The sequence below is a fragment of the Mus caroli genome, chromosome 10 (genome assembly GCF_900094665.2).
Source record: "Mus caroli chromosome 10, CAROLI_EIJ_v1.1, whole genome shotgun sequence".
Lineage (NCBI taxonomy): Eukaryota > Metazoa > Chordata > Mammalia > Rodentia > Muridae > Mus > Mus caroli.
The window spans coordinates 85784193-85811935 of record NC_034579.1 but is presented as its reverse complement, the minus strand read 5'-3'; positions in this window follow the sequence as shown (position 1 = coordinate 85811935).

Genomic DNA, 27743 nt, shown 5'->3' with positions numbered 1-27743 from the left:
TATAGAAAAAGGCAATTACAAGCAAGAGCTTACTGCCCTCCCTGCCAAGAATCCAGATGTCCAGTTAATGAGCTTGCCTCTTCCCTTTGTACAGGGGCACTTGACATTATGCAAAGCCTCCTTGTGTTTGGCCTCCTTCATTGTTGGTTGTGATGATCTGTGGAGAACACAGCTGTAGAATTGATCAGCCTGAAGGCTGTCCATAGGAAAAGACATCTTGCTGCTTGAAAGGCTCTAGTAAGCTGCCAAGATACTCCCCATGGGTTCAGACCATCTTGGGAAAGCATGCAGACAGGTCTCAGGGCCATTAAAAAGTTTAGCACTGCTTCTAAACAAGAGTAAACAGACTTGTGTTTGCTTCCCCACAGAAAGAGAAGTCAGATGTTAATTAAAACTTTGCAGAGCTGGAAAGGATCAGGGCATTCTGTATTGAAAAGTCAGCTTTAACTTCTAATTGGATGCCAACAAAAAGAAGCAAGAGACAGGGAGGGGGAGAGAGAGAGAGAGAGAGAGAGAGAGAGAGAGAGAGAGAGAGAGAGCGAGAGCCACAAATATATTTAAATATATTTGTTAACAAAGGCTCTTATTGCATACCAATCTCATTTAAAGAGAAATCTTTGTTTTCCCTTTCTCTGTTGGAGAACGTTAATGACAATAGAATCTTTAGTAGAAGAAGGTTGTCCATGGATATTTGTATGCTTTCACTTCACTATCTCCTGGGGGTTCTTGCTCCCCCTCAGCCATCCTCAAAAACTATGGGAGCAGCACAGTAGTGCTCACCCCCAGTTGTACCTCCTGGCATTTCATCTTAATCATTTCCCTGGAGTATAGCGCAGTATCACGTTGGTTTCCTTGTGCTTAGCATAAGATAGAGGTGAACTAAATAGCAATGAACCGAAATAGATTCACTAGAGTTATAAGGAGGCTTGCGTGCTCTGCCCTCCATTCTTGTCAGCCTGCAGAGGGGAAATCGAGCAATTTCTCCTCAAATGGGCAAGCCTTGGAATTTTTCACAGTCACGAGCCAGAGAACAAAGTCAAAGAGGTTTTCATTTGTAAGATTGCCTTTCCCTTATCTGCTGGTCTTGTCTCCCAGACTGTCTGTCTGTCTCTAGAAAGCAAAGTCAATAAAAATGATTAGAGTTGGCATCTCACAACTGTACACCCTTAAACCATGAAGCAGTGCTGTGCAGGAAATATTTTTCTGACCTTTTCAAATTGCATCCAACTGTCTCGGGAATTTCTCAGGGACTCGAGGTAATAAGGTTCAATCCGTTTTACTGTCTGCCTTCAAATTTACTTCCTCCAGAGCTGGGACTTATCTATTCCTTGCATCCTGGTCCAGGCATCCAGTCAGAAATCTATGCATCTCATCTTTTTCACCCCATCTCAGTTTTTTTTTTTACCCCTGCCTTTCACACAGTATGGAATCTACAGCCATGCCCGCTTCCACTTATGGCCCTCTTCAAAAGCAGAATGCTAGACTGAGAAGAATTTGATTATGTGGTCTTTTGAGAAGTTCTTGCTGAATTTAATCAACTTTTTTGAATTTGATTCTATCTTAAACCACAGGTTTTTACCTATGCGATTTGTTGCCTCAGTGGTCTTTAAAAAAACAAAAACAAAAACAAAAAAAAAGCCCAAGAAACAAAAAACAAAACCCCTTTTCAACTTAACTATGCTGTGGGCACTCTTAAAAATAAAATACAAAAGAGGCAAAAAGGGGGCGGGGGTTCTTTTGTTCTGAATCGATTTCTGCTTTTCCTCCTTGAGTCGAAATGAGATGGACAAGCTCCCTGGGAAGGAAGGGAGTTATCCAAGTGTGACATGTTAAAAGGCAGCTGAGTGGCCCCATTCTTCAGTGTGCTCCTTGAAGGAGAACAGAAAACAGAAGCTGGGGACAGATTTTTTGACCTCTTGAAAGCCCCTGGTGTCAGGAAGTCTTGACAAGCAGTTAAAGAGCTCCTGGGTGGTTGACTCCCACATTCATAGCATGGCATGCTGCATCTGAGGCTGGTGCTGTAGGACATTCCTGATCCAACAGTGCACTCTCCTTAGTTGTCTTCTCCTTTGTTCCTGGACTGATCGCTGTGGAGAGTGGATTCTTGGCCCCATTGCCACCTGGTCTGGGGAGTCCAGAGCCTCCTTCTGACGTAGGAGGCATGTTCATGGGCAAGCACCTCGTGGGGAAGAAGATGCCTTTTCAAGGTTGTCCATCTTAGAGTCTTCTCTTTCTTGGATAATAGTTTGAGTTTGACCACATAAGGTCTCTGCCATCCTAAACCTGTAATGATTCCAGACCACCCTATTTGGAAAGCAGGCTCCGGGAAAGGGGATGAAGGACTCTTTTTATATTTACAGCAGTGGGGTTTGTTTTTTAAAGAAACTAGACCATGCATAATTAGAACAAAGCCCATCTTCCACAATATAGCTTTCTTTTCCATTTAAAGTAGTGCCTAACGTTTTTGGTAAAACCATAAAATGTTGTCTTCAGAATATTTTGAGTGTAAGCTGTGGATTTCTCCTTTGGAGCTTTTTAGTAGCCTTAGTCTCTATGTCCTTTGACAACCTGGACCTGGTTAGCTGGCCCTTCAGTAGAGAGGAAGTAAAAACATAGAATAACAACTTCTAAAATTTACATTTACCCACTATCTGAAATAAGGTTAGTGTCTTATCACCAATTGAAGTGTGAAGGTTTTCATGTGTGGTCATTAAAAAGGGTGGATTTCTATATGTGTGTGCAGCCATGCAGGAGTCGTGCACGGTACTGGGATTGGAAGGGAAGAAGTTTACAGACCAGAGGATTCTAGTCGGATATCATCATTGGATATTTGGCTGTGCCTCCTCTTTGAGAACACATAGTGCATGTCACTGTCCTGTACTTCGTGTTGCCTCCTTCTCGTTCCTAGAGCATCATTTTTTTCTTTTGCCTTCAAGACCTATAAATCAAGTGAAGTCACTGTGTAGACTTACCACTGAAATAGTAAAGTGATTAGAACCTACCAGAATGAAACCCGGCTGGATTCACACTGCTGGTTGGCACTGTGTTTGTTTATTTTGTTGCATGTCCTCGGGAAATGTGAAAGGAACTTTTAGATGGAGAGGCATAAGGGACAGAAGAACCTCGAGTAACAAATGGCAAGAACAATACTGGCTGCTCCTTAAAAGATGGTGACCATCAGGCGTCTCAAAGACAGTAAGACAGGGACAGCTGTCCTCCACATCAAGAGAAGGAAGTGAGGCTGAGAGAATTGACAACTCATTAAGTTTTGAGATGGCAGAAGGATGGCATGAAGCAGATTATTTTAGCAGGGAAAAGAACAAAAATCATGTTTTGATGAGTGGCACTTTGGTTTCTCCTGATTTCTTTCTCTTCTCCTTACATCTCCTTTTCTTTCTCCATCTTACTTGGTTTGTTTTTGTTTTGCTTTTGCTTTTGCTTTTGCCAAAGAGTGAACAGACTACAGAAGCATCTCTTTGGCTTTTTTTTTTAATATGGCTATCATGTTTGCTCCATTAAAGAGCTACCTTCAGTAGAGCTACCACCTCTAATGGTGGCCAAAATTGTGGTTGACGGATAATGTCGTCACTACATACTTTCTTATTCCTTCAGAACAACAACACAGTGATAACTCATTATCTTCATAGGCTCACGTTCTCCTTGTTCATCTTGGTTTGTGTTAATATCTACCCAGGGTCAAAAAGTGCAAAGTATAGGAAACAGTTTAAGGCAAGAGTGTGCTCAATTGTAACATTTTGTTTTAATGTGGACAACCTGTTTCTATTTGAATAATGTTTGTCTATTAGGATATCTAGGCATTATTACATTCCTTCAAATACACAGCTGAGAACTTGTTTTCTATTTGCCTCCAACATCTCTGTAACAAAAACAAACACTGTGGATTGCCAAGGCAAGCTTGTTACTGTGCCATCGGCACAATGGAGTTATCGACACTCAGGGATCCAATTTTCCTCTTATGGTAATGTCTAATATGCTTCGAGATGTGGCTCAGGAACATGGCTCTGTTATTTATTCAGGGTAAACTGGGCTCTATGGGTTGCCAGGGCATCACTCAGGCTCGTGAGTCAGGGTGGGCACCTGCCCAGCACATTGTGTGTTCCCAGGCATATCAGCGGATGGGGAATTGATTCAGATCTAATCAGGGTAGTAAGATCTTGAAGGCTGTCACCAACATTCACTGCACCCATATTCACCCTAAAATGTGTGCTTAGAAATTTTAGTCAGCATTTCACTGGAGACAAACGCCCCTTCAAAAAAAATTTTCAGGCAGATCTATATGGAAAGAGGATAGTTTTAAATGCAAATGTAATTTCAAAGTGTCCTCTCTCTCTCCATTGCTCTCTCTTTCTCTCTTCCCTTGGGTCTGAGGTCTCTTAAATATTCATGCAGTCTCAGTTCAGGGTTCAGGGGAGACTTTGTGCTTTGTACGAGATCCCCATTGATTGTCATTGTCAACCTTCTCGGACTCATATGAGCAAACAAGAATAAATCATTCTCAAGCCACCTGCCCCACCCAGCTCTCCTTCAGACTCTGCTGACAGCATGGCTTGGTCTGGTTTCTGAGTGGCACACCTGCCCATGTACTGTGATCTACTGGTAAGCTCCTCTTGCTGTCAGGCTGCTGCAGCATTTGTTTTGCCTTAATTGGAACCCCACTGGCACCCTGTGGGATTTTTTCCCCTTGGCAAGGCAATATATCCATATAGACCTATACAGCACTGTTGCCATGGCCGGTTGGATTTTTTTTTTTTTTTGGTTTTTCAAGACAGGGGTTTCTCTGCGCAGTCCTGCCTGTCCTGGAACTCACTCTGTAGACCCGGCTGGCCTCGAAAGGTTGTAATCTTATAGTCAGAAATGTTATTAACATTGGGATCCAAATTTAAGCAGAACCTAGAAATTAATGGAATTTCTCTGTCTTTCTGTTTTCATTTTGGTGTGGAGAGTGTTAGGAACTCATGATTTCTCTCAGTGTTTATTTTCGGGGCTGAAACAGCCCAGTAGAAGTGCAGGTTGATCATTTTGTCAGAGTTTCTTCTGTTTTCCCTCTTTAATTCACTACTCAGATGAGAGTACTAAATGAGGACAACTGTCAGCATTGCCAGCTAGCGCCCCTGTTGCACCAGTAAAGCAGTAAACAGAAATGGTATGGCATTCTATGTAGAAATAGCACCACGATATTTATGAATTTTCCTCCTTTCCACATGAGCCAGAATAGCAAGGTGAAAAGTAAAGAGAGCCTTACTTTGATTAAAACTAGATTAATTATAATTTGCAAGTCAGTCCTATTGATCTTAACTTTGGGTGTCAAAACAAGGTTTGTTTCCTTGGTCTCAGTGGACAGCCCATTGTGTGTTTTGGGTTTCAGCATCTGCTTCTCTCGTGCTAATTTTATTTTTGTCATTAAAGTTCATGAAGACTTAATCATTAGCCCTCTAATTTTCCAGGAAAAAATAATGTTGATTTATTGAACTGGCTGCAGCAAAAGAAGATCAATCTGACATTATAGGTTAATAGTAGGGAACAAAACGCATCCATAATTAGGAGAAAAAGGACTTTCCTTGTTCCTTCCAGTTTATAATAATAAAAAAAAAAGCCCCTTGCCAAAGTGTCTTGGAAAATAATGCATTCAGTCTGAGTCGAATCACCGCCTAGCACATTCTATTTATCTGTAGCTTAAAAAGCAGCTGCGGTTTTTGTAAGAAGCGATGAATGTGGCATTCCTACTTAAAGGTAGAAGAGAAAGAACACCCCTTGTTTTGTAATAAGGGGATTTTCAATTTAAAAGAGAGAGAGAGCCTGTTGTGTGAAGTAGGGTTATTACAGCCTCTGTATTCTATCTCACCCACCAGGAGGCTAATAATGAAGGGGCCAGGGAAGGAGGCCAATGCTACAGGGTTATCTCCTAACCTCAGATGTTGGATAAGTCCACGGAAACAGCAGCGCTTCTGGATGGCTTCAGAAAGGCTGGAGTGATTGTTTGGAAGAGAAAAACCCGCCTATTCATTCAAAGGTAAACAGCTCATTTCATTGTCGGTCGCGTGTTACAGCCCCCAAATATGTTTCTATAAAGATATCTGTAAAGCCTGCCTTAAAAACAACCATCTTTTCAGGTACATGAATGTTGTCGAGACTGTCCCATCTGAAGGTTCATCCTTAGAATCCTGCCTTAGACAAAGGAAGCGCTTGGAGCCCCACCACACCCAAAACCACGCTTTGAAGGATCTGCCAAGCTCACTTTTAATCATGAGAAAGAAATTACCCACATGGAGACAGCAGAAAATGAGAAAGTAGAGATCGTGCTGCGAATAATTCCAGCGAGTGCCAAGGGGCTAGTTGAGGAATGGCTTCATGAGGTGAATATCTTTAGCTTGTACTTAGGGTTTGGTTAGCGTATAATCATTTTCTCTTTTAGGAGCGAGTACAATCTTAAGTGTATTTTCCATCCAAGCACCGCTCAGGGCATTTGTCAGGATGTTGACAGATTTAATATCAGCCTCGTCCTAGCTGTTATTTATGATGACTAATTTTACATGTATAAATATGCAGAAATCAATGTAGGTGGAAAGGCTCTCTGAGCCCCAGTGTCTGTGGCTCACTGTCTGTCTTCATGTGCAGCACTCTACTGTGTGACCTGTCCAGTGCTGTATGTCTCTGTGTATGTGTGTGCTTTTGTTGTCTCTTCTCTGTTGTGAATGTGCACTGGGAGAATTAGCCTTATGATAGGATCCCAAAAGATGGAAGCCAAGTCTTTCATTTCATTTCTGGAAAAAAAAAGTTTATCAAATCATTTTCAGTTTGTACTGAGGAGGAGGGTGCCAATCAGGTCTCAGTCGTCACAGGGCAAAGCAACCAGGATTCAAATTGAACATCATCTTCAGTGTCAAATTAGTTACAAGCCCTCCACTCGCCCCCACACCTCCTTTATGGTTGCTGGCTGAACGTCTTGATGTTTGGTTTTAAAGGGTGGGGGTGGGGAGCTGCCTGAGTTCATCCACAGTACCATGTAGCTTTTCTTTGGTTCATTTTTCTAAAGATCACATTCAAGAAAAATAACAGGTTAGTAGTTCAAGACCGTCACTACTCATAGGATACCCCCCTGCCCCCCCCCAAACATGCCATTTCTTTGCATGCCAAATTTCATCAAGATCACTAAGTAAACAAATGAGCGATAACTTTTTTTTCTCTTTTTCTTTTAAGACTAATTTCACCAGGGAGTGAGAACAGGGAAAGTCAAGTGTCTTTGTGAATCACAGAGAAAGAATGCAGGGGGAAAAAACCCCACACGTCTGGTCTCAGGCTTTGATTTCCCACACAACCAAGTCACAGGATCGCCATGCCAACCTTAAGCAATTTTGGCTCCCAGCAATCCTGTGGCTGGGGAATCTTTCAAACTACCCTTCAATCCTGGTCCAAAGGGCCCCGGCCCAGCCTAGGAGAAAGAGTTCATTATCTGAGAAAAGGCCAGGCTGCTTTCCCATTGGTGTATGTGTTTGGTGCCACAGCTAAGCATCGCTGGGGTCTAATACGTGGATGATTCCCCTTTATGGAGTGACGGGACTCCTGAGGAAAGGGCAAGCATTGACTAAGAAAAAGAGTCGTTCTTCCATGTGTTCTCAAAAGAGAACAAGGCAGGCCTCTTTGATAGCTTCTGAAAGAGAAGAGGCACGCTAGAGGAGATGAGCCAGCTGGGGGTGGGTTATTTTGGGGAGGGGAGCCAGCTGGGGGAAGAGGTAGAGTAAAGCCAAGGCAGAAAGGTGGAGGAAGATGAGCAGCTGTGTTTATTTTAATACATATCATTTAACCCTCACCTGAAAACAAATTGGAGAGGCTTGGGAGTGCATTAATCTGGACCCAATTAGCATGTCTTTCCCCTTCAAAAAGTGCAACCTGAGATTAATGAATATCAACCAGAGTTTCAGAAGCAGCACTTAAATCATTTGCATGTTTGTGCATGATAATTGGATTTATGTATGCACTTCCTTTCATTTAACTATTTCCAGTCACCTTATGATTCATACAACCCAAAACTTCACTATAGTGATTTCTAGGTAGAAATAGCTTGCCTAGCATTCTACCCCTTAAGGGGAAAACCTCAAGTGGTTGGGGTTTTGTATATTTGAACTTGAATAGCACATTTCTTTCTTTCTTTTTCTTTTTTAGTGCAGAGGGCAGTTGATAATAGTGTAGACTGCTGCTGCTTCTGGAGTTGGTAAATAGGCACCTCAGATTTATTTTTTTTTGAAAGGCTAGAAAAATAAGGAAATCTCCAACATCAAGTTTTCAGGGCTTCGGTGCAGCACACTAGTGAGAGTTTTTATAATGCCAGGAACAGGGCCACTTGAATGCAGCGTGAGAAATGTTCTTGGTGGCGTCTGTACCTGTGGTACTTAGATCACAGAGACATCAGCAGCCAGGATTGTTTCTGGCTTAGTTAGAAACTTGTTTCCATAGAAAGAGGTAGGAATGTCCTCAACTTCTGTGAACTGCTGCGGACAGGCAAGGAGCACTTGTGGACCCTTGATGTTGTGGGTTTGATCCTTCTCATTCCCTTCCTTCCTTCTTTGCTTCCTTCTTTGCTTCCTTCCTTCCTTCCTTCCTTCCTTCCTTCCTTCCTTCCTTCCTTCCTTCCTCCCTCCCTCTCTCCATCCTTCCCTTCTTCTCTTTTTCTCTTTCCTTTTTAGGTTATTTGGGTATAGACAGCTTAATTATAACACAGCACATGCAGGTCTTCAGGTTCTTCCTTTCTACTTGGTACCACATGAAATATCTGAACACAGTGAATGTATAAGAAAGCATCCGTGGGAGAAAGTAGAAGCAGGAGGCTTGAAATTATTCTCCTGGCTTCAGTTCGTACAGTGATTTGTCTGTCTGCTGTCTTTCCTTATGTGTTTCCAAGTTCAATGTCCAAGTGATGAGCTTTTCTCCAGGAATTGTCCCCAGTGTCCTTTGTTTCTGGTGACATTCCATGGTTGAATGTTACCGAGTGTCTCCTGGTCTTGTTTCTGGTCCTCGTAGTGAAGAATGTCATTGAAGGATAAAATCTTGTTAATTTGTGATGTTACAATCTAAGTGTGCTTTGTGTCCCTTACATGTAGCCTAAAATGTTCCTTAATGTAGCATGAAATGATTGGTTAGCTTGGAAATGGTTTTGAAGTCGTGTGAAGAAAATAAGTTTTACATCCGACCAAGATAAATTCACTCTAGTGCTTTATGGCTTTTTATTCCTATGTGATCGTAATAAAGTCTCATGTAGGGATGGAAGCCATGAAATACATTGTGAAAATTCATCAACTAAGAAGGGGCCATCAGGATAGCAAACTATAGCCTGTGGAACGTGCTGGAGACGTGAGCTAGTGGACAGCTCTGCTTCCCTCTTTGGTGTTCCTTGAGTGTCTTTATCCTTAGGCATTGACAGCTAAGGACTGGAAGTTTCGAGTTTTTTCATCTTCCTGACCACCGATTAACATGCACATTCGACTTTGCGCATTTCTGTCTATCATACTTTTTTTTTTCCTCCGTATTTTCTACTAACGATCATGCTCTGGGAGAACGTTAATAGCCCACTCACTTGTAGGCAGCATTCAAACCTTCTGTGACTTTTGCTCGACAACTTTTGAGGTCTTTCTTCTGAAAACAAAGAAGAAATAGACAAACCAGATTTGTCCTCTTGGAAATGTGGTCCAGATTTCTCTACTCCCAATCTCCAAAATAAAGGTATACCTCGCATGGGCTAGTGCCATACCCAGATCCAAAGATTCCATAAGAGTCATTTTCCCTTCACAGGTGTGGTATAGTGAAGCTTTGAAGGGGGGAGGTTGGGTTTTGCTATCTTCACCAAGTCAGCTGCTTGAAAGGGTCATGTGAATTAAACTGGCGGACTCAATCCTTGTCTTTAAAAATGGGGTGGGGGGAGGTGATACCATCATTGTTATAAGGGCTAAATACAGTAACATATCTATACTATAATATATCTATACAGTATTTCGCCTTGACTCTGTTTTTAAAAGCTCATGAAATACTAGTTTTTCTCCCTTCCCTCCTCCTCTTGACCCTTTCTCTCCCCCTCCTCTACCCTCCCCTTCTTCAGATGTTAGTCTATCTAGAACAACAAATTTGGATCTAAGCTGGACCTTTGAGAAAGAAAAGACTTCGAGGAAAAACACCTTTCCATATGTTTTAATTACCTTCCACCTGAATTGTTTAATGCACACTATCCAACTATATTCATCTTTCTTGCTTCCTGTGTATTTCTTCTTTTGCTTGAACTGCTCTAGAATTGACCCTTGAGCTACACAGTCATTCTGGATTTTTTAAAAAGAGAATTCTAATAAAAACTTATATATGTTGTTAACTTTTGTCTCTCTGTTTTCTCTATACAATAAGATGGTATTCTGTGTTTGTAAAACACTTGTACAATGTCTTTCTGCTTTAAGAGGCAAATGGTAATTCACCTTAGAAGGTTCTTGCTGTGGGGCCAAGAGGACAGTTTCCCATCTTCCTTCATAGTTCACTGTCTGTCAGCGAATGGGAAAAATTGCCAGGGTAATTGTAACCCTGATGGTTACTTATCCTTGAAATAACTAATCTGTAGACTTTGAAAACCACCCAAGTCCTTAGAATAATTGTGGGTAAGCAAGAGCACACATAATGAAACTTTAAGTAAATTCCACAGTTAATGTAATTGAATCACCATCAAAACAGAATATAGTTATATAGTTAAATAATTGATTTGCACCCAGAGTATTTTTATTATCATTTGAGGTTTTTTCAATCCATTGTTCACTCTTACCTCAGTTTCTCTTTAATGGAAATGTTGATGAGTATTTGAAGAACTTACACCCATGAATGGAAAAAGAAGACACAAGGAAGAGGGGAAGAGGAAAAGAGGGGAACTATAGAGTAATGGAAGGAGCAAAAGACTTAGTCACATGCAAACATACTGTGTTTAAGGAAGGGAAGGAAGACGTGCTTGTAATACAGTAGCTAGCACTAGGCCACTCAAGAAAGATGTCACAGATAAACTTCAGGTAGGGCCCTACAGAAGGGAAGTTTCCTAGAATTGAGGGGGTGGGGCAACCACAAAATCTATATTAGCAGCCCAAGCAACTGGCACATTTCCATAGGCCAGAGTCAAAGACTTCAAATTAATTTGTCAAGAAATATATGAAACGTGTTTACGAATGTTTCTTGGAAAATTTTCCAACATGCAAAGTATTCTACCCTAGAGAACATATTTACTTCTAAAAATCTTCACAAGTATCATTAAAAGCAGAGAGTGGATTTTAATGGACACTGTTAGATTAATTAATTACTGCTGTGTCTCAGTGGGCTGCAATTAGCTATTACTCTGCGGGGTAGGCTGAGTGTAAGCTGCCAGACTACCCATGAGTTCAAGTATTTACACGCGCGTGCACACACACACACACACACCCCACACCCTCCCGTTCCTTTTGTGTGATATCTAAACTTTAATACTTGGAGGACTTAAGACAGTTTGTGAGACAGTGATAGTCTTTAAGGAGAGTATCTCAGTCGACACTGGCTTGTTGGGATGATGGACTAGCAATATATCCCTGAGGATTTACCAACAACTTCATGCTGATTAATGGAAACTAGTATCTTTGTGTTCTGAGTCTGGGCAGCTTAAAACCCATCTTGTCCAACATATCCAAAAATGGAGTCATGGGTGTATGGGGTCTCCTAAGAAGATGAAACAAAGAGTTCAGGATTCTCTTCTGCTTTGATTGGTACAAATAAACTCTGACTCCATGCTTCACATCACAGAAGCCAATTAGAGCCAAAAGAGCCTCACTTAGGTGCGCTATCTTTGTACAAGGTAGAAGAAACTCATGCCAACACACACACACACACACACACACACACACACACACACACACACACTGTCTTTCTCTTTATGATCCTTTCTGCCAAAATCACCTACATTTGCTCATGAAGCATAAGAGAGGGGGATCTGCAACTCCACATTGAGATAGTGTTCCACACAGGCAAGCGAGGAACCAGTAAAACTGGATGTAACAATTAATATGAATCTTGAGCATGCAATCCAGGTTTTTCATCTCAAGACCAAAGCTTAGAATCCAGGGAGGGTTGTCACAGAAAGTACAGATTATACTACCATTGGAGGGAACACAATGATGCCCACAGTGTGAAGTGGGATCAGAGTTAGGAATCTCTCATCATACGACTAGATGGTCCTTTTCCCTATAGCCTCCTGTGAAGGAAATTCACAGACTTGTGGCAATCCAGACTTAGGTCAAGGTATTAATGTTCTGACCTTCCAGCCTTGCCTTTAAACTCTAGATCTTATTAGAATGCAGGGATGGTTTCAGGTGATATTCATTGTTTCATTTCATTAGTCTTCATCTCATTCTTGTGTTTGAGGAATATCAAATCCTTGTAGGTAAACAATGAGAATTACACTGGAACCCAAGCAACTTGTTTGTTAGTCTAAAATTAAGTTTCAAGATGAAGGTTCCATTGACAACTTAATAACTTCAAGTAGGAGCAGAACTCAAGCAGTCCAAAGTCCTTACAGTCACCCACAGGCCCACATAGCCTATGGTAGTTATGAATCACTCTGAGTTCATCAGCCACTGTGCCCAAGCTCAGCTACTGAATTGCGCTTTATTTTGGGTTTATGCCAAATAGGTTTTTACTTCAGAGCCATTGAGGGTGCTCTTGCCCCTCCTGATTATTCTTCTGGGACATCTACCTATGTGACTTGTTGCCTCAGGACTCTGAGAAAAAAACCTGAGATAAAAATATCAGAAATCACCTAGTGATATTTGCCCCAATCATCATCCTCTATAAAAATCATGTCGTTTCCTCCTCTGGATACCAGGCTTCTTATCCTGATTGGCTCTTTTCTGTGAATAAAGGTGACTTTTCTCTGGTTCTCACCATCTAGTGTACTAGATATTTACCTGTTTGCTTGTTTGTGTATTGTTCTACCAGAGTAGAGCATAAGCTTTGGAAGGCCAGAGATAAATCTGTCTCTGTTGATGATTGTGTCTCCTCAGAGCCTAGACTTATATCCACATCTAATAAATACTCAAAAACATTTGTTGAAATTACTGAATATCTGAAAATTCCTGACATTCAAGACTCTAGGTACTGTTACTATTTAGTTCCACAATGAAATGTTTGCATTTCCCATTAGCCATGTATCTGATCATTCTTACAACATTGCTTGCCTTCTTCTTCCACTTAAGAAGAGTGCTCCAATATATATTTGCCTATCAATTTTTGTCCATTTCCTTTGTGGAATAAATCTCAAAACAGAAGTTACCAGGTAGGTAGCATATGCCTCTAGTCCCAGCACTTGGGAAATTGAGGCAAGTTCACAAATTCAAGGCCAATCTGGAACACATGGCAAGCTCTTGTCTTTAAAAATATTAACATTCATTTTTGTAGCTCTTCATACATGTGGTATGATTCTGGGTATGATTCACCAATCCCACTCTTGGGAGAAGTTAAATGCCCAAGAACCCCTTTGACTATGAACTGTCACTATTATGCTGATTTCTTCTAGGTTAGCCAGAGCTTTTGATCTTCCTGTTGCCTTCATCATTTGCCTAATTTTCCCCAGAGGTGTCCATCAAATTAATGTTTTCATTTAATTTTTTCAGTTTAAAAGGTATTTAGAAATAATTAAGAAATTGTTTCAGAAGTCAAAGGAAGCCACAAATTACATTCAGCCCTCACATGCACCTCCACATTATCCATTTAAGGAGTTGTAGCCTGTTGTCATTCTACTGGTAACTGGGAGGAGTCAGAGTGAGGGACTTAGGATATATGATTCAAGTCAGCACTTAAAAGTGGTTAAAAGCATGACTCAGCTTAAAAATAAAACAGAGAGAGTACACCAGACCACCCCCTGGTGACCTTATTAAAATGAATGTCAAAGTGTTCAAAGAATTATCTCTTGATACTCAGATATGAAGTATGTTCATGGTGTGTTGGATGTAACTCCAAGCCATATTACATATTCTGCTGCTAATGAGTTCTGCAATTCTTTGGCTTAGTCTCTTACACATTCTGTCTCCTTCACATTTATCTTCTTTATGAGTTTCACAATATACAGATGCAGCAAATATACAGACTCTACTACAGAGAAAACTTGTTCTTTTTTGCAGTCAATGCAAAATTGTGATTTGGAGACTCTTGGGGCAATAAGTATTTAAGCTCAAATATTTCTTTATATGCCCTGTTGAAGACATATCAAAAGCTATTTTCAGAGATAAATACATATAATCTTTCATTTATATGCAAAGAAATATACATCAGCAAAGTATTTAGAGCTATATTTTGTCTTTCTTTTGAACTCTTTAAAATTGGTCCCCTTTTGCATATCTTCATATGATTTCTCTTCAGTTAAGGTGACCTTAATCTTATTCATATATTGAATTATTATTACATTGTCAAGATGGAGGCCACATGCAGTTAATATGGTTGTTTAAAAAACCCACAATTAATAGACTTTTTTGTGTCCAGAGATCATGAAGAATGAATGAGTTAGTAAATGAGCCAGGACACTGTGTTCTGACAGAAGCCACGAATAAGTACATATAAGTTTTAGCCCTCTTGCCTACACTAAGAAGTCTAAAATTCCAAACAATTTACACATAGTTAGTGATTGTGCCCTATTCTTATCATGATGGTAGGATGCCATTTCAGGACATATTTTCTTAGCTTTATCATATCTAAAATTGTGAAAGTTAGTTGGATTCCCAATATCTGTCAACAGATGCAGTCTGTCAAGTCTAGAAATCAACTCTCTAAGTGTTTGTGGCTTTACCACTCAACTCCATTTCTGCAGAATTCCCGTTTAATAGGCAGAGGAACCAAGAAAGCAATAGTCTGTCCATGACATGTTAAAGCCATGTCATTCATACACATGATTTTGATTAATCTTCTCAACACCACCACTCACAGCTTTATATACTCCAATAAACAAACAAACAAACAAACAAACCAGGATTTGGAAACTGAAGCTCTGAGATACTGTGTATAATTAATTGGGTTCCTTTTGACATTACTCCTATGTGGTCCCTAGTGTCAGTCCTAAAACCTAAGGCATGGGTCTTATTGAATGCAGTACTTATCAAGGTATCATCTCTCATCTCCAATCTGCTTTGTGTGCTTTTCTTTTGGTTCCACAACAAAGGCTCTCTTTTCACCCTTTTCTGTGGATTAAGATCAAGGAGTGATACCTCATTGCATCTTTCCATAAAGATATGTGCCTATGGCATCTACTGACTGAAGCTACCCAGAGAAGAGAAAGGTGAAACCCTCCTGTAACCTCCCTGTATCTTTCTACCTGTATTATCAAGCATTTTCTATAGTGCCTACTGAAAATCAAAATGATGCCAGAAAAGGCAGAGGAGCCCCTATTAAGGTACATTGCTGAGTTCTCATGAGACCAACAAAGAGTCAATGGATCTTCTTGAAAAGGGGTTTTGAGATTTTTTTTCCCCTCCACCTCCTTATACAAACGTAATTGAAGAGGACCTGAATCCTAATTCTGTTAGTACATTTAGAACTTAATAGTATATTTGCTGTGATATAAAAAGATCAAGGGAATGAAAAGGAAACATTAGAAACTCCTCAGTGGTTTTTAAATCATTGGAAGCATTTTATGATACAACACCGAGGATGGTAGACGTGGCAACTGGGGAACAAGAGAGCAGGCCAAATTTCAATTCTGCCCCTTGTCAGATGTGTGTACATGAGATTATTTACTTTCACCAGACACATTAGTCACCCAGAAACGATTTCCATCCTAACCATTTTAAAGTATTTTGAGCATTAACTCAAGATCCTGATCTCCTGAAATGTTTTGATAAACTCCAAATCACCCTGGACATACAACTTCTGCACAGTTATTATTTTGCAAAGTGAGATGAAATGCAAATGTGTCATTTCATTTGAGATTTACACATGGATCCTGGTCCAAAGGCTGAGAAGCAATTTGCTTGAAATGTAATATGCCATTATTAAGTTCATTCTCTGATACATGGGCTGTGCTTTGTACCCAACATTGGAGGTATTATCAAGAAGTAAGTAAGTACAGTCTCCAGTAGAGACTAATGATATGATGCAAAGACACCGAGTGAACAAGTAGGGAAAGTAAAAAGACTTTTGGGAAAAATGGGTACTAAGAGTTCTAGGGAGATGAAAAGAACTATCTAGAGGGGGACGTGTGTCTAAGAAGTTTCCCTGAAGGGACATCAAACCCTGTGTGTTATTAGCTTTCCATTTGTATAACAAAATCTGTGAGGCAGAGCTCAAGATATTGGTCAGTCAGTATTCACCTTACAAGCATGATGAGCTTAGATAGATAGATAGATAGATAGATACATAGATAGATAGATAGATAGATAGATAGATAGATAGATAGATAGATAGATAGATAGATAGATAGATATGAGGTTCTATATATACAGCCTGTACAAGAAAAGCCTAGTGGCAAGTGTTTGTAATCCCAGCACTGAAGAGGTTGAGACGAGCAAATTATTGGGACTGTCTGGATAGCCAGCCTAGAATACTGTGCTAGCTCAGGACAATAAGAAGCCCTGTCTCCAGAAGCAGGTTGAAAGCGCCTGAGAAAAGCTATCCAAGGTTATCTTCTGGTCCCCACATGTGTGTACATACATGTATATGTTCACCCAGGCACATACATATACCTGAACATACAAATACATACAAATAGGGGCCCTATCTGAAACAAACAGCTTAAAAGGGGTCAAGAGGAGATAGTTCAGTAGCCTCAGTCCATGATTATTGACCATGTTGCTATGAGAAAAATTATATGGGACGGAAGCACACTGCTGACTAGATCTGTTCAACTCATGGGGATTGGAAGCAGGAAGAAAGGAAGGAAGAAAGAAAGGAAGGAAGGAGAGGGGGAAGGTCCGAGTGACAAAATTTACTCTTCAAGACTATACCCAGCCACTCACTTTCCAAAGGTGGTCCCAACCTCATAAAGTTTCCACTGCCTTTGTCCCATTTACTTCCATCACTGACACGATAAAGCATCTGAAGAAAACAAGTGCTTATTTTGACTTACGCTTCCAAAGAGGTAGAGTCTGCCATGCCATGGCAGCGGGAGCAGGAGGTTCATTGCGTAGTCAGGATGCTGAAAGTGATGATTCCAGTATTCACCTAGGTTTCTCCTTTATATATGAACTCAAAGTCATGAAACGGTGCTGGCCACTTTTGAGGTGGGCCCTAGTAAAGACAAACCCTCACAAGCATGACCAGAGGCTAATTGACTCTAGATATATTCTCACAGTTATGCCTGGAAGCTTAGCTTTCAGATGTCTAACAAGTTGATAATATCAGCTACTACAGCTTTCTAATAATCTGGTAAATAATGAGTCCATACATTGATTGGGCCATGGATCCTGATCTATTAAATGTGATTCAATCACTTCCCCAAGGACCCCTCTCTAAACACTGCATTGCGAGCCAAGCCTCAAACATGTAAGCTTCCGAAGACCTCTGAGTATCCATAGTATAACATTCTTGTGTTAAAGGCCATGGCTTGCTTGCCATAGAAACCAGGATGCAGAGAGTTCATAGCCAACTGTGCTGCAACTGCCATACCTTATTTAAAGATTTGAGGCAGTTAGTACACACACATACACACACACACACACATAAACATATACACATACATAAACACACACACACAGAGAGAGAGAGAGAGAGAGAGAGAGAGAGAGAGAGAGAGAGAGAGAGAGGTGAAAAAGTAAAATCAAAAGGCATTTGTAACCAAAGCGTGGTAATTTTTGCACAAAGTATTTTCCGTGTTGAATGATCCTCCCAGGGTAGCTGAGCAGGGCCCAATGGCCCATCATGGTGGCATGAAGCGGAGGTACCGTTCCATTTCTTCTGACAGGTGTAAGACAGCAACCACATCCCTCCTTCTCGGAGGGACTAAGAATGAGTTTCCTTGCTCTACAAATGCAAGCCAAGGGCTTCCCTCTAAAGGTTAAGAACAAATCAACCTGCAGTTTCCCAGTTGCCTTCAGCCACTTTCCTAATCAAATCTCTCTTCCTCACATATCAAAGTTCTTCAAAGGATTGTCACTGGGAGGGACCCTGGCCCAATAATTTAGCTTCTGTGAGGAAAAAATAGTAATATTTTCAGGACTCTACAAGGATTCTGAGGATACATGAGGAATAATTCAAAATAGTGCCTGAAACACAGAAAATGTTAGACAAGTGTAGACTGATCCTGTGAGTGCAACCTTCATTTCATTTTCTTATCTTCTACTTATTCTCAATTCAGTCCATTTTACTCATGATACATGACTCATACCTCTAAGCACCTCCTGTTCAGGTCATCAAAAAACTTCCCGTTAGCTAAATCTAATGAACTATTTCAGTCTTTGTTATACTGACATCTTTATAACAATCCGTCCTGCTGACCTGTAACTTATAAAACAAAGCAAAACAAAGAAAAAATAAAATAAAATAAAATAACAACAACAACCACAACCACAACAACCCCCCACATATTCTCTTCTGGGTCATTTTGGCTCTAATGTTATAATGATGTATTATCTTTTTCTTCTTATCTGTCTTGCTATAGATCTATCTTTCCTTCCTTTCTTCTTTCTTCTTCTCTCCCTCTCCCACTCACTCTCCCTTCCTTCCTTCCTTCCTTCCTTCCTTCCTTCCTTCCTTCCTTCCTTCCTATCTTTTTGTTTCAGATAAAGTTTCACCCTGAAGACTAGGCAAACCTCAACCTTGCTGCAATCCCCTTGCCTCAGCCTTTGGAGTGCTGGAATCGCAGGAGAGAGCCGCCATAGCTTGTTTACAATATCTCCATCTGCCATTTTTGAGCTGGGGCTCTCAAGATTCTTGGCTTTTCCCTAAAAATCAATCTTTTATTCTCTCTATAAAATCTCCTGCAGGTCTCTGACCTCAATAAGCTTTTCCTTGGTCTATATAATGGTTAATATTATTAACTTGGCAAATCTAGAATCACCCAGGAAACACCCTCAAAGCATGGTTGTGACAGAGATTTCAGATTGGTTCAATAGTGGTGAGAAGATGCCTAACTTAGCTTCCACCCTAGCTTTAGGTGATACTTCTCTGTGAGCTGGATTCCTTGACTGAATAAGAGAACTGAGCACCAGCATTGGACTCTCTTCATCCTAACACATCTGTAGACACAAGGGAACCAGCTGCCTCTAGCTTCCACCCCATGTCTTCCTAGTCATGTGGGATTTTATCTCTCCTTACACCATAAGCCAAATTCAATAAATTGCTTCTTGTCAGGTGTTTGTCATGGCAACAAACAGGTAACTGATACTGTCTCTCTTCTCAATTCTAACGTCATAAAGAACTGCCTTCAGACAGTTTGACTAGAAGATTGCAATCACAATGTTGGCTTAGCTTGTCTAAAATGTTCCTGTCTGCATCCTTCTCACATCTACAGCCTCACGGTGCAACTACACATAACTTATCAGATTGATTTCCTACTTGCCAGTATTCTCTCTTTGAAGTCCTGTAGTGGTCTTCCTGATGCTTTTAGTGTTTGTGGATGTAGAGAACTCTACATGTACATTGTGTAAAGGTGCCTGTGGAGGCCAGAGCCTTAAGCTGTTGTCCTAAGAATTGCTTATCTACCACCCTTAAGACAGGGTCTCCCACTGTCCGGAGCTCACAAACTAAGCTTGGCTGGCTGGCCAGCAGAGCCCCAGAATCATCCTGTTTCTGCCACCCAGCACCAGGATTATAAGAACACAGTAACACCTGACACATTTTACTTTGGTTCTGAGACTCTAAGCCATATCACTTGCCGGGCAAACATTTTGCCAACTTAAACATGGTCCTAGTCCCATCTTGATGTTTTCCTAAATAAACTACAAGATATTAGTATGGGATAAAGGGGCTGGCACAATCTGAAGCCTAACCCTATTGCTTTAGGCATCACCTCCACATCTTCTGGGTCCTCAAATGGGCTTGTTTGCCTCACCTCTCTCCTCTGAGCTGCCCCCCATTTTGGTTAGTTAATCTTTTCAAACCTCAGTTTATCAATCCATATTCCTTTTCCCTAGTTGTCCTCTCCAGATAAGACTCATCTGTTCATCTGTTCCATGTTCCCATTGACGAACTTGTTTTCTCTTTCTCTCGGGACATTTGACTCAACCTTTCATTAATTTGTGTCCTTAATTTATTTGTGACCCACTTCCATGTTGTAGGCACTTGTGCTGTGCAAAACCAGGGCCTGGTCCATAGGAAGGATTCAACATCTGTGGAACAATTGAGATTAACGATTTCTCTGTCCGAGGATAAGTTATTGGAACAATTCGGGTTTCTTTGCAAAACTCCCAAATCATCTTCGTAGCTTGAACAAAGAAGAAATAGATGTGAGGATTGTTGTTGAAATTCTGACTAAGATTTCATTTTAGTTGGTATTCCACTTTAAAAGATATGATCTTCCTATAAAAAATGAGATTTGTTAAATTATAATTTGGAAGAATTTGTGTAAACAGATTGAAATAAATCATCTGAGGTTCAAAAGTCAGTAGAGCTGCAATTAATTCGCAACCTATATTGTATTCTTGCATTAGCTAAGTTATAGAACGATGGCATTTAGTAATTGGTATTGTGACATAATTTCACTTGAGAGTTGAAGCACTTTGCACAGTTATTTTCTCAAAGAAGCTTGGGGTCTGTCACATTCTTTCATATTCTGATTGATTAAATGGATTATTTGGCATTTTGACGGATCACAGAAATCAGTGAATAACAAAGACTTTTCATTCTTTGTTATTTTTCTTCTCTGAACACATGCAAATTTTTTAGAAACAAAGGCATAATATTTTCTCTCCCATAATTTTGTTTCAATGTTCTATTTTACTGATAATAATAGTGGTGCCTACACAGAAAGTTCCCATTATTAACTTTCATATCACTTTTTCTAATTAAAATATAATGTATAATGAGACGTGAACTGCATATTACATTCAGACTTTTGTATTCTTGTCATTTGTATAGAAGATTACATAGTTATGATTTCTCATCACTGGAGTGTGGAACTTAAAAAAAAACAAAACAGAAAATCGTCGCTAGTGGTGATAGAAAATGTCTTCAATTCTGGCTTCCACTGTGTCCCATGGGATGCTGGGTATTCCAGGTAGCCAGCTAAGTAATGGTTTGGTCAGTACCCACAATGGTGAGATTGGCCAGGGAAGAGCTTTTTGGTTCCAAGCTCATTTTCTCTAGTCTATTCAGTTAGTCTCGATTATATAATTATTGCACAGTTGTCCTTCATTTGCCTGGACACCCACAGATATCTGCCTATAGCCTCCACACAGCCTCTAACTTCCTTAAAGTTCTTCAGATCGACCTCTCCAGTCAGATGTTCCCGAATGTGAGAAGAGAAGATATTTATTACAGGACAGACATCATCCATTCTCTCCTATGTGATGAGGGTTGCCTTAGGTTTGTGAATGGACACTAATCTGTCTCTAGGAGGAGGTGCTTTGACCTGATTGAAGAAATAATCATGTCATAGTAGAATAATCAGTGTATTCGAGGATTTGACCCACAGTTGTCAAGAAGGCCACAGCTGGGCTCAGAGAGGAAGCATAACTAAGTAGAAGACGATCCAGTGAAGAAGGGTGAAGGAGGAATGTAGAACCTGAAGCATGAAAAACGGTAGCTGTGGGAAGCTGGGATGCATCATCCACTAGGAGGATATTCTAGATATGTCATCAGTTCAGTCCATCATAGGCACAAGTACAACAACAGTCCAGAACGGTCCATCAAAGATGTTCTGTAGTGTGTGTGTGTGTGTGTGTGTGTGCAGTACAGAGCCACTTAAGGTTCAGTAAAAGGGGAAGCTGATCAGTCTTGCTCTCTAGGATGCTCTCTCCAGCTGCAGTGGAAGCAAAAGATAAGGTATGGGCAGGGCAACCCATCAGGAGGCTGGCACAGTCATCCTTGAGAGAACTTATCAGAAGCCAAACTACAGCAGTAGTTACAGGGACGTGGACAACAGGAGACAGATTAGAAAGCCATTAAGGAGACCTGTCAGGCAGGAGGTTGCAACAGATTGAACAAGGCAGGGAAAAAGGACGCAGGACTGAGGACAACACACTAGCTTCTGTGTTCTCCTCCGTGGATGGATTCCACTCTGTGTGATAACATGAGCTCCCTGCTTGCAGTGCTAATTAAAAAATAAAAGCCAGCTGGTCAGTGGTGGCACATGCCTTTAATCCCAGCACTTGGGAGGCAGAGGCAGGAGGATTTCTGAGGTCAAGGCCAGCCTGGTCTACAGAGTGAGCTCTAGGACAGCCAGGGCTACACAGAGAAACCCTGTCTTGAAAAACCAAACCAGAAAAAAAAAAGCCAAATGTAAACAAAAACAAAAACAAAAACAAAACAAAACTGGGTACATCCTGGATCCTGAACAAATAAAATAAAGGGACCTATGTCATGCTTCAGGAGGAAACTTTCCTGTCTAGGTAAGAGATTAGAGTGTGTGGCCATTTTTCTACATAAAGGGTCTTCCATGAAGGGCACTTTATGTTCTCACACCCACCCTCCCCTCTGATCTTAGTAGCTTTGTAACACATCTCAGATGAGACTGTTATTACTTTCTTTCACAATTTTCACCAGCTGACTGTGAGTTTATTTGAGCAAAAACTATACCTTGTAAACCCATTACTAGGACATTTAAGCATCTAGTCACATACTCAACATTCCTAGTGTCTACCATAAGTCAAACAGCAATATTTTGTTCATTGGGGTCCTCATATGGTAGAGAGCACATGGCTTAGTTTGCTAGTATTTGCAAATATATTTTTCTGTACTGTGAGACAATCTTAAGATTGCCTTCTGCAACAGCTTCAAGTGTCTACACCAGCTAGACTTTGTATGCTAGTCTTTTTCAGTCAGGTTTCCTCTACCTATTGAACTCTGGTTTTGAAAGAGTCCATCTTTCTGTTTACCCTTCTGGTTGAGTTGTACATTGGTGTCCAATATAAAAAAAAATAATGTTTGGTTTCTTTTCTGGGCTAGTAGTGATTACTCACTGGCAGTTCACAATCAATTCAAACTATGTTCAAATCCCAACTTTGTCATCCATTTTAAGAAGTCATGTGGACCTTCGATGGCCTCAGAGCACCCGTGGTTTTCATATTCATCAAAATAAGGATAATAGTAATGTTTTCCCCAGAGGTTTGGCTTAAAGATGAAATGAACGGGAGGAACCTAAAGGAGTCATTGCTACATCAAATTCACTGAATTTACCTTATGAGATTTGTTTGCAGAAAGACTTTTCAGGTTTTCAATATTGGTTCCTAACACGCTAAGTAGCACTGAAGCACAAAACCTTGTAGAAGAGAGGATGGAAAGTGAAAGAGCCACGACATGACACAAGAAGGAAGCATCTGGTAAGAGCCAATGGTATCATCAATTGCTCTTTCTAGTATAGATCTTACAAAACACTGATGTGGGTCTCCACTCAGAACCTACTTCATGTAGCCTGGGTCCTTTATGTAGACAGAGGCTGGGTAACGTCTAAGTCTTGATGCAGACTTCGAGGAAGTCTCCTGTGCTCTGTAAGTTTCACAAACATCATAGTCTTAATGAATCCATTGAGGAAACATTATTCTATGTGAGATTTCCTAGAAAAACTTCCTGTACAGTTAGCTAAGAAAAAAGATCATCTTTTAAAGTTCATATATTTATTATAGACAATCAAAATTCAAGGACAGTTTTTCCAAAAACAAAAATAAACCCAGGTCTCTAGTTATAATCTTTCACAACAACTCTTCCTATATATAATATGTTATAGAACTATTCAATACAAATAAAACAGGAGCCACAAATTTAACTCATGCATGTAATTTAAATTTTCCCAAATCTACATTATAAAGTTGACAAGGTATATAACAACATTTTATCATTTAATGCATAATTAATATAATTGATATAAAAACTATTGCCTTATAACACATTGTTGTCATATAGTGCATTTTTACAACTCCGTATTTTACATTTGAAGTGCATGTTAATTTATAGTAGCCTCATTTCAAATTTTCAGAAGTCACAGGAGAGTAACTGGTGTCTACTATGTTTGATAGCACCATTCTGGTATGTTTTCTACAAAATAGATTAAAGATTAAATTTTAGTCAATGTATTTTGATTATGAGTATCTGGTACAGGACAAATCCCAGAGTCAGAGCATAATATATATTGCTTCTAATACTGTGACAATGGATTTGAATTTTATTAAATGTACATGAGAAACCACTGACAGTTTGGAGGACAGGGCAGTTGAAAGTGAAAAGATCAGTTATAAATCCAAGAGAGAGGTAATTATGGCATGGCTGCTAGCCAAGGGAGAGGAAACAGGATGGCAGGGACAGATGAGATAGCATTCACCGAGATATGGTAGTTTACATAATTTCATATTATGTGAGCAAACAACAGAGTCCAAAATGGTGCCTCTGCCCCTGGGAAAATGCAAGGGAAGAAGTTTTCTACCTGTTCATGAGAGGTCTTGTCATTTTAGTCATGGTAAAATTGAGTTCTACATAGAATATTGGAATGTGGGTTTGGAATTTACATAGAGGGAGAGATGTGCTCTGCAGAGGGTGAAGGCATAATAGAGTTGAACTAAGAGAGATGCGCCACCTGTCTTAGATATCCTAAGAAATGTTTAGGAAAGTGGACACATTTATGACTGTAGCCCTGACAAAAGTTCCAATAACTGGCAAAATCATAGACAGGCAGGATTTAGCTTTTTCTGGCAAATGCATATTAGCCAGAATAGCTTTCTACATAGTCACAAAGAAGTCAAGCCCTTGGATCTTCTGATTCTGATTGGCTCTTCTGATTCTGATTGTCAGCTTGCTTGGCTTGAGAGATGCCATAATTAGCTCTCTCTTGAACTTCCAATTGATCTTCCCAGTTCTAACTCCCTTTTCTTACTCAAGATTGTCATTGTTCCAACATGTACATTTAATAAAATACAAATACATCTTTGCTGCAGTAACATCATTTCAAGCAATGATTCTCTGTTTGGGAGTTGAATGACCCTTTCATAGGGGTTGCCAAAGATCATCAGAAAACACATATTTACATTCTGATTCATAATAATTACAGTTATAATGTAATTATGAAGTAACAAAATTACAGTTATGAAGTATCAATGAAAATAATTTCATGGCTGAAGGTCATCCATCACAACATGAGTCATAGAATTAGAAAGATTGAGAGCCACTGACTTAAAGCATCGAGAGGAGAAATGCGATGTTCTCTAGACTGATGACAGTTTGAAGATTCCAGGTTGAAGAATCCAAAGTTAACAAATTCCAAACGTTTCAAATGAGACAAATGCAGAAAAATACTTATGGCTAACCACAGAACAAATTAAAAAATATGGGAAAGTGCCTTAAATTTAAAGTAGCAGCTGTAAGACTACAATGGACTTCAGGATATCGGTGATGGAAGCCAAAAGACAATGGGACATTACTGACAATCTGGAAGAATTATTTTCAGTCTGGAATACTATATCAATATGAAAATATCCTTTAAATAAAGACAATGGGATGATTTTGCATACCAATTAAAAGCATCAGATTTTCATGGAAATACATAAGAAGCTACTTTTGGGAAAAAAATATTTATATGATTTAGACAGAGCACTGTGATCTCAGACAGAAACACAAGAGCCCCAGAGTGATAAACATTACCAGAAAGAGTGAAGTTTGAACAATTGGATATTTGTCAGTAGCAAGGAGTGGGGAGATATGAAGACATATATTTTGGGTTTCCAGAAGCAAATCCTATCATTCTCTTTCATCTCATGTGCCAGGTTTGACTCTAACTGAATTATGGCACTATATCTCTTACCATGCCAGCAGAACCCAGGACAAATGTATGTACAATGCTGGTCACGTGGTAAGGTTTACACCTCTAATCATATATTTATTAGAAAAGCCACATACCAAGCAATTGAACACAACCTAGGGATACATTGGGGACCAGATCAATGAAAAACATCATTATTTCTGTTTGAACACTTTAACTCTGTCCAACCATATGAAAAATAAGAACACTATGTTAATCTTAAGTACTATATTCTTGAATATTTATACTGTAAGACAATAGAGTAGACCGTAGACTCAAGAGAAATTTTATCAAAATACTTTCTCTGATTATTTAAACAAACAACAAAACAAAACAAAACAACTTGTTTCTTCAAATGTTTCAGAAGAGTCCTGCGAATACAAACTTTAATAAGAAACTAAACATGCAGGCTAGGGTTATTACTTCGAAGCAAGTAGTAAAATCAGAAGGCATGGGGAAAGGTGAGCAGAAGGTCAGCCGGGGTCTTCTGATCCTCCTTCAGCCAAGGTTATTCAGGAAGTGCACCTACACTGCACCTGAAGAAAGATTTCCACTATATTACAAACGTGTAGATAGAAAGACTTCCAAGTCAATGGAAACCAGTAGATTAGTTGAAGATCTTCTGCGAAGACATTGTCTGGAAGACAATGGGCAGAAGTTTCATGGTACTGCTGTGAGGCTTCTAAGAAACATGTTGGTTTTGGCAGTCGGTGGAATGAAATACAGACACTTGCGCATGCTTGTCAAGTGCTCTACCCCTGCTCCAGCGCCAGCCCCACTATTATTTTTAACTGCAAAGAAAACCCCAAAGCTTTATCCAGTAGGGGTGTTCATGTGTGAAACCTTACATTACTCAGGCAGAGAAAATTACCTGGATGATTTCACTGGAGAATAAATCAGTAATCTGGAATGATTTAGCATGGGACTAATGACACTTTATATCATTTTAAGTACAGTTAAACTTCTTAATTACAGACACTCTAGAGACTTGGAAGAATTGCTACCATAATGGCATGTCATTAATTCTGAGGAAACATAGCTTCCTAGCCAGCACCTGCTATGTCTATACAGTTGCCAGGCTAATATGGAGTCTTAGAAATGGATAGTCTCCCTGTTCTTAAGCTGCAGAGAAGTTCCACAGTCTCTACCCGGCTGCATGGATCCCACCGAGATTCATTTCAGGATTTCATACTTGAGGCCTGCATTTTATAACTTTTGGGGTTGAGAAAAGTCAGAATGAGCATCACATGTTAGTTGTGGAATAGGGAGAGGCTGACACAGAGAGAGCTGCAGGCTGTGAAAATGAATCTTTTATGAGAAGTAATATGTGTTCAGCGCAAGGTGAGAGAACAAAAAAATAAAAGACGCCAGTCTCCATATAAGTTTGTCACTTCCCACTACCGAAGTCCAACAAATGGCAGTAGCCTCCCTTTTGATCATCTCATAACATTTGGCAACTAAGAAATATATTTAAGTTCATTGTCTTCTGCTCTGATTAAATTATTTTTGCCTTTAACTAGGAGAACATTCCAGTGGTTTAGCCCTTCAGATTCACTCAGAATTCTGCTTTGGCCAAGCAACCACAAGTACTGTATAGTTATTAGATTCTCACAGTTGTGTAACGTTTCCAGTTTCCATGTTCTTTTATGTAAACATGGTGAATAAAATAGCTAATAACTGTGTAATAATTCCTAGGCTCATCATGGGCTTTCCATGAATTATCCAAGTATTATTCAATCAACCAACCAATCAATCCAGACTATATGTATATTCTCTCTCTCTCTCTCTCTCTCTCTCTCTCTCTCTCTCTCTCTCTCTC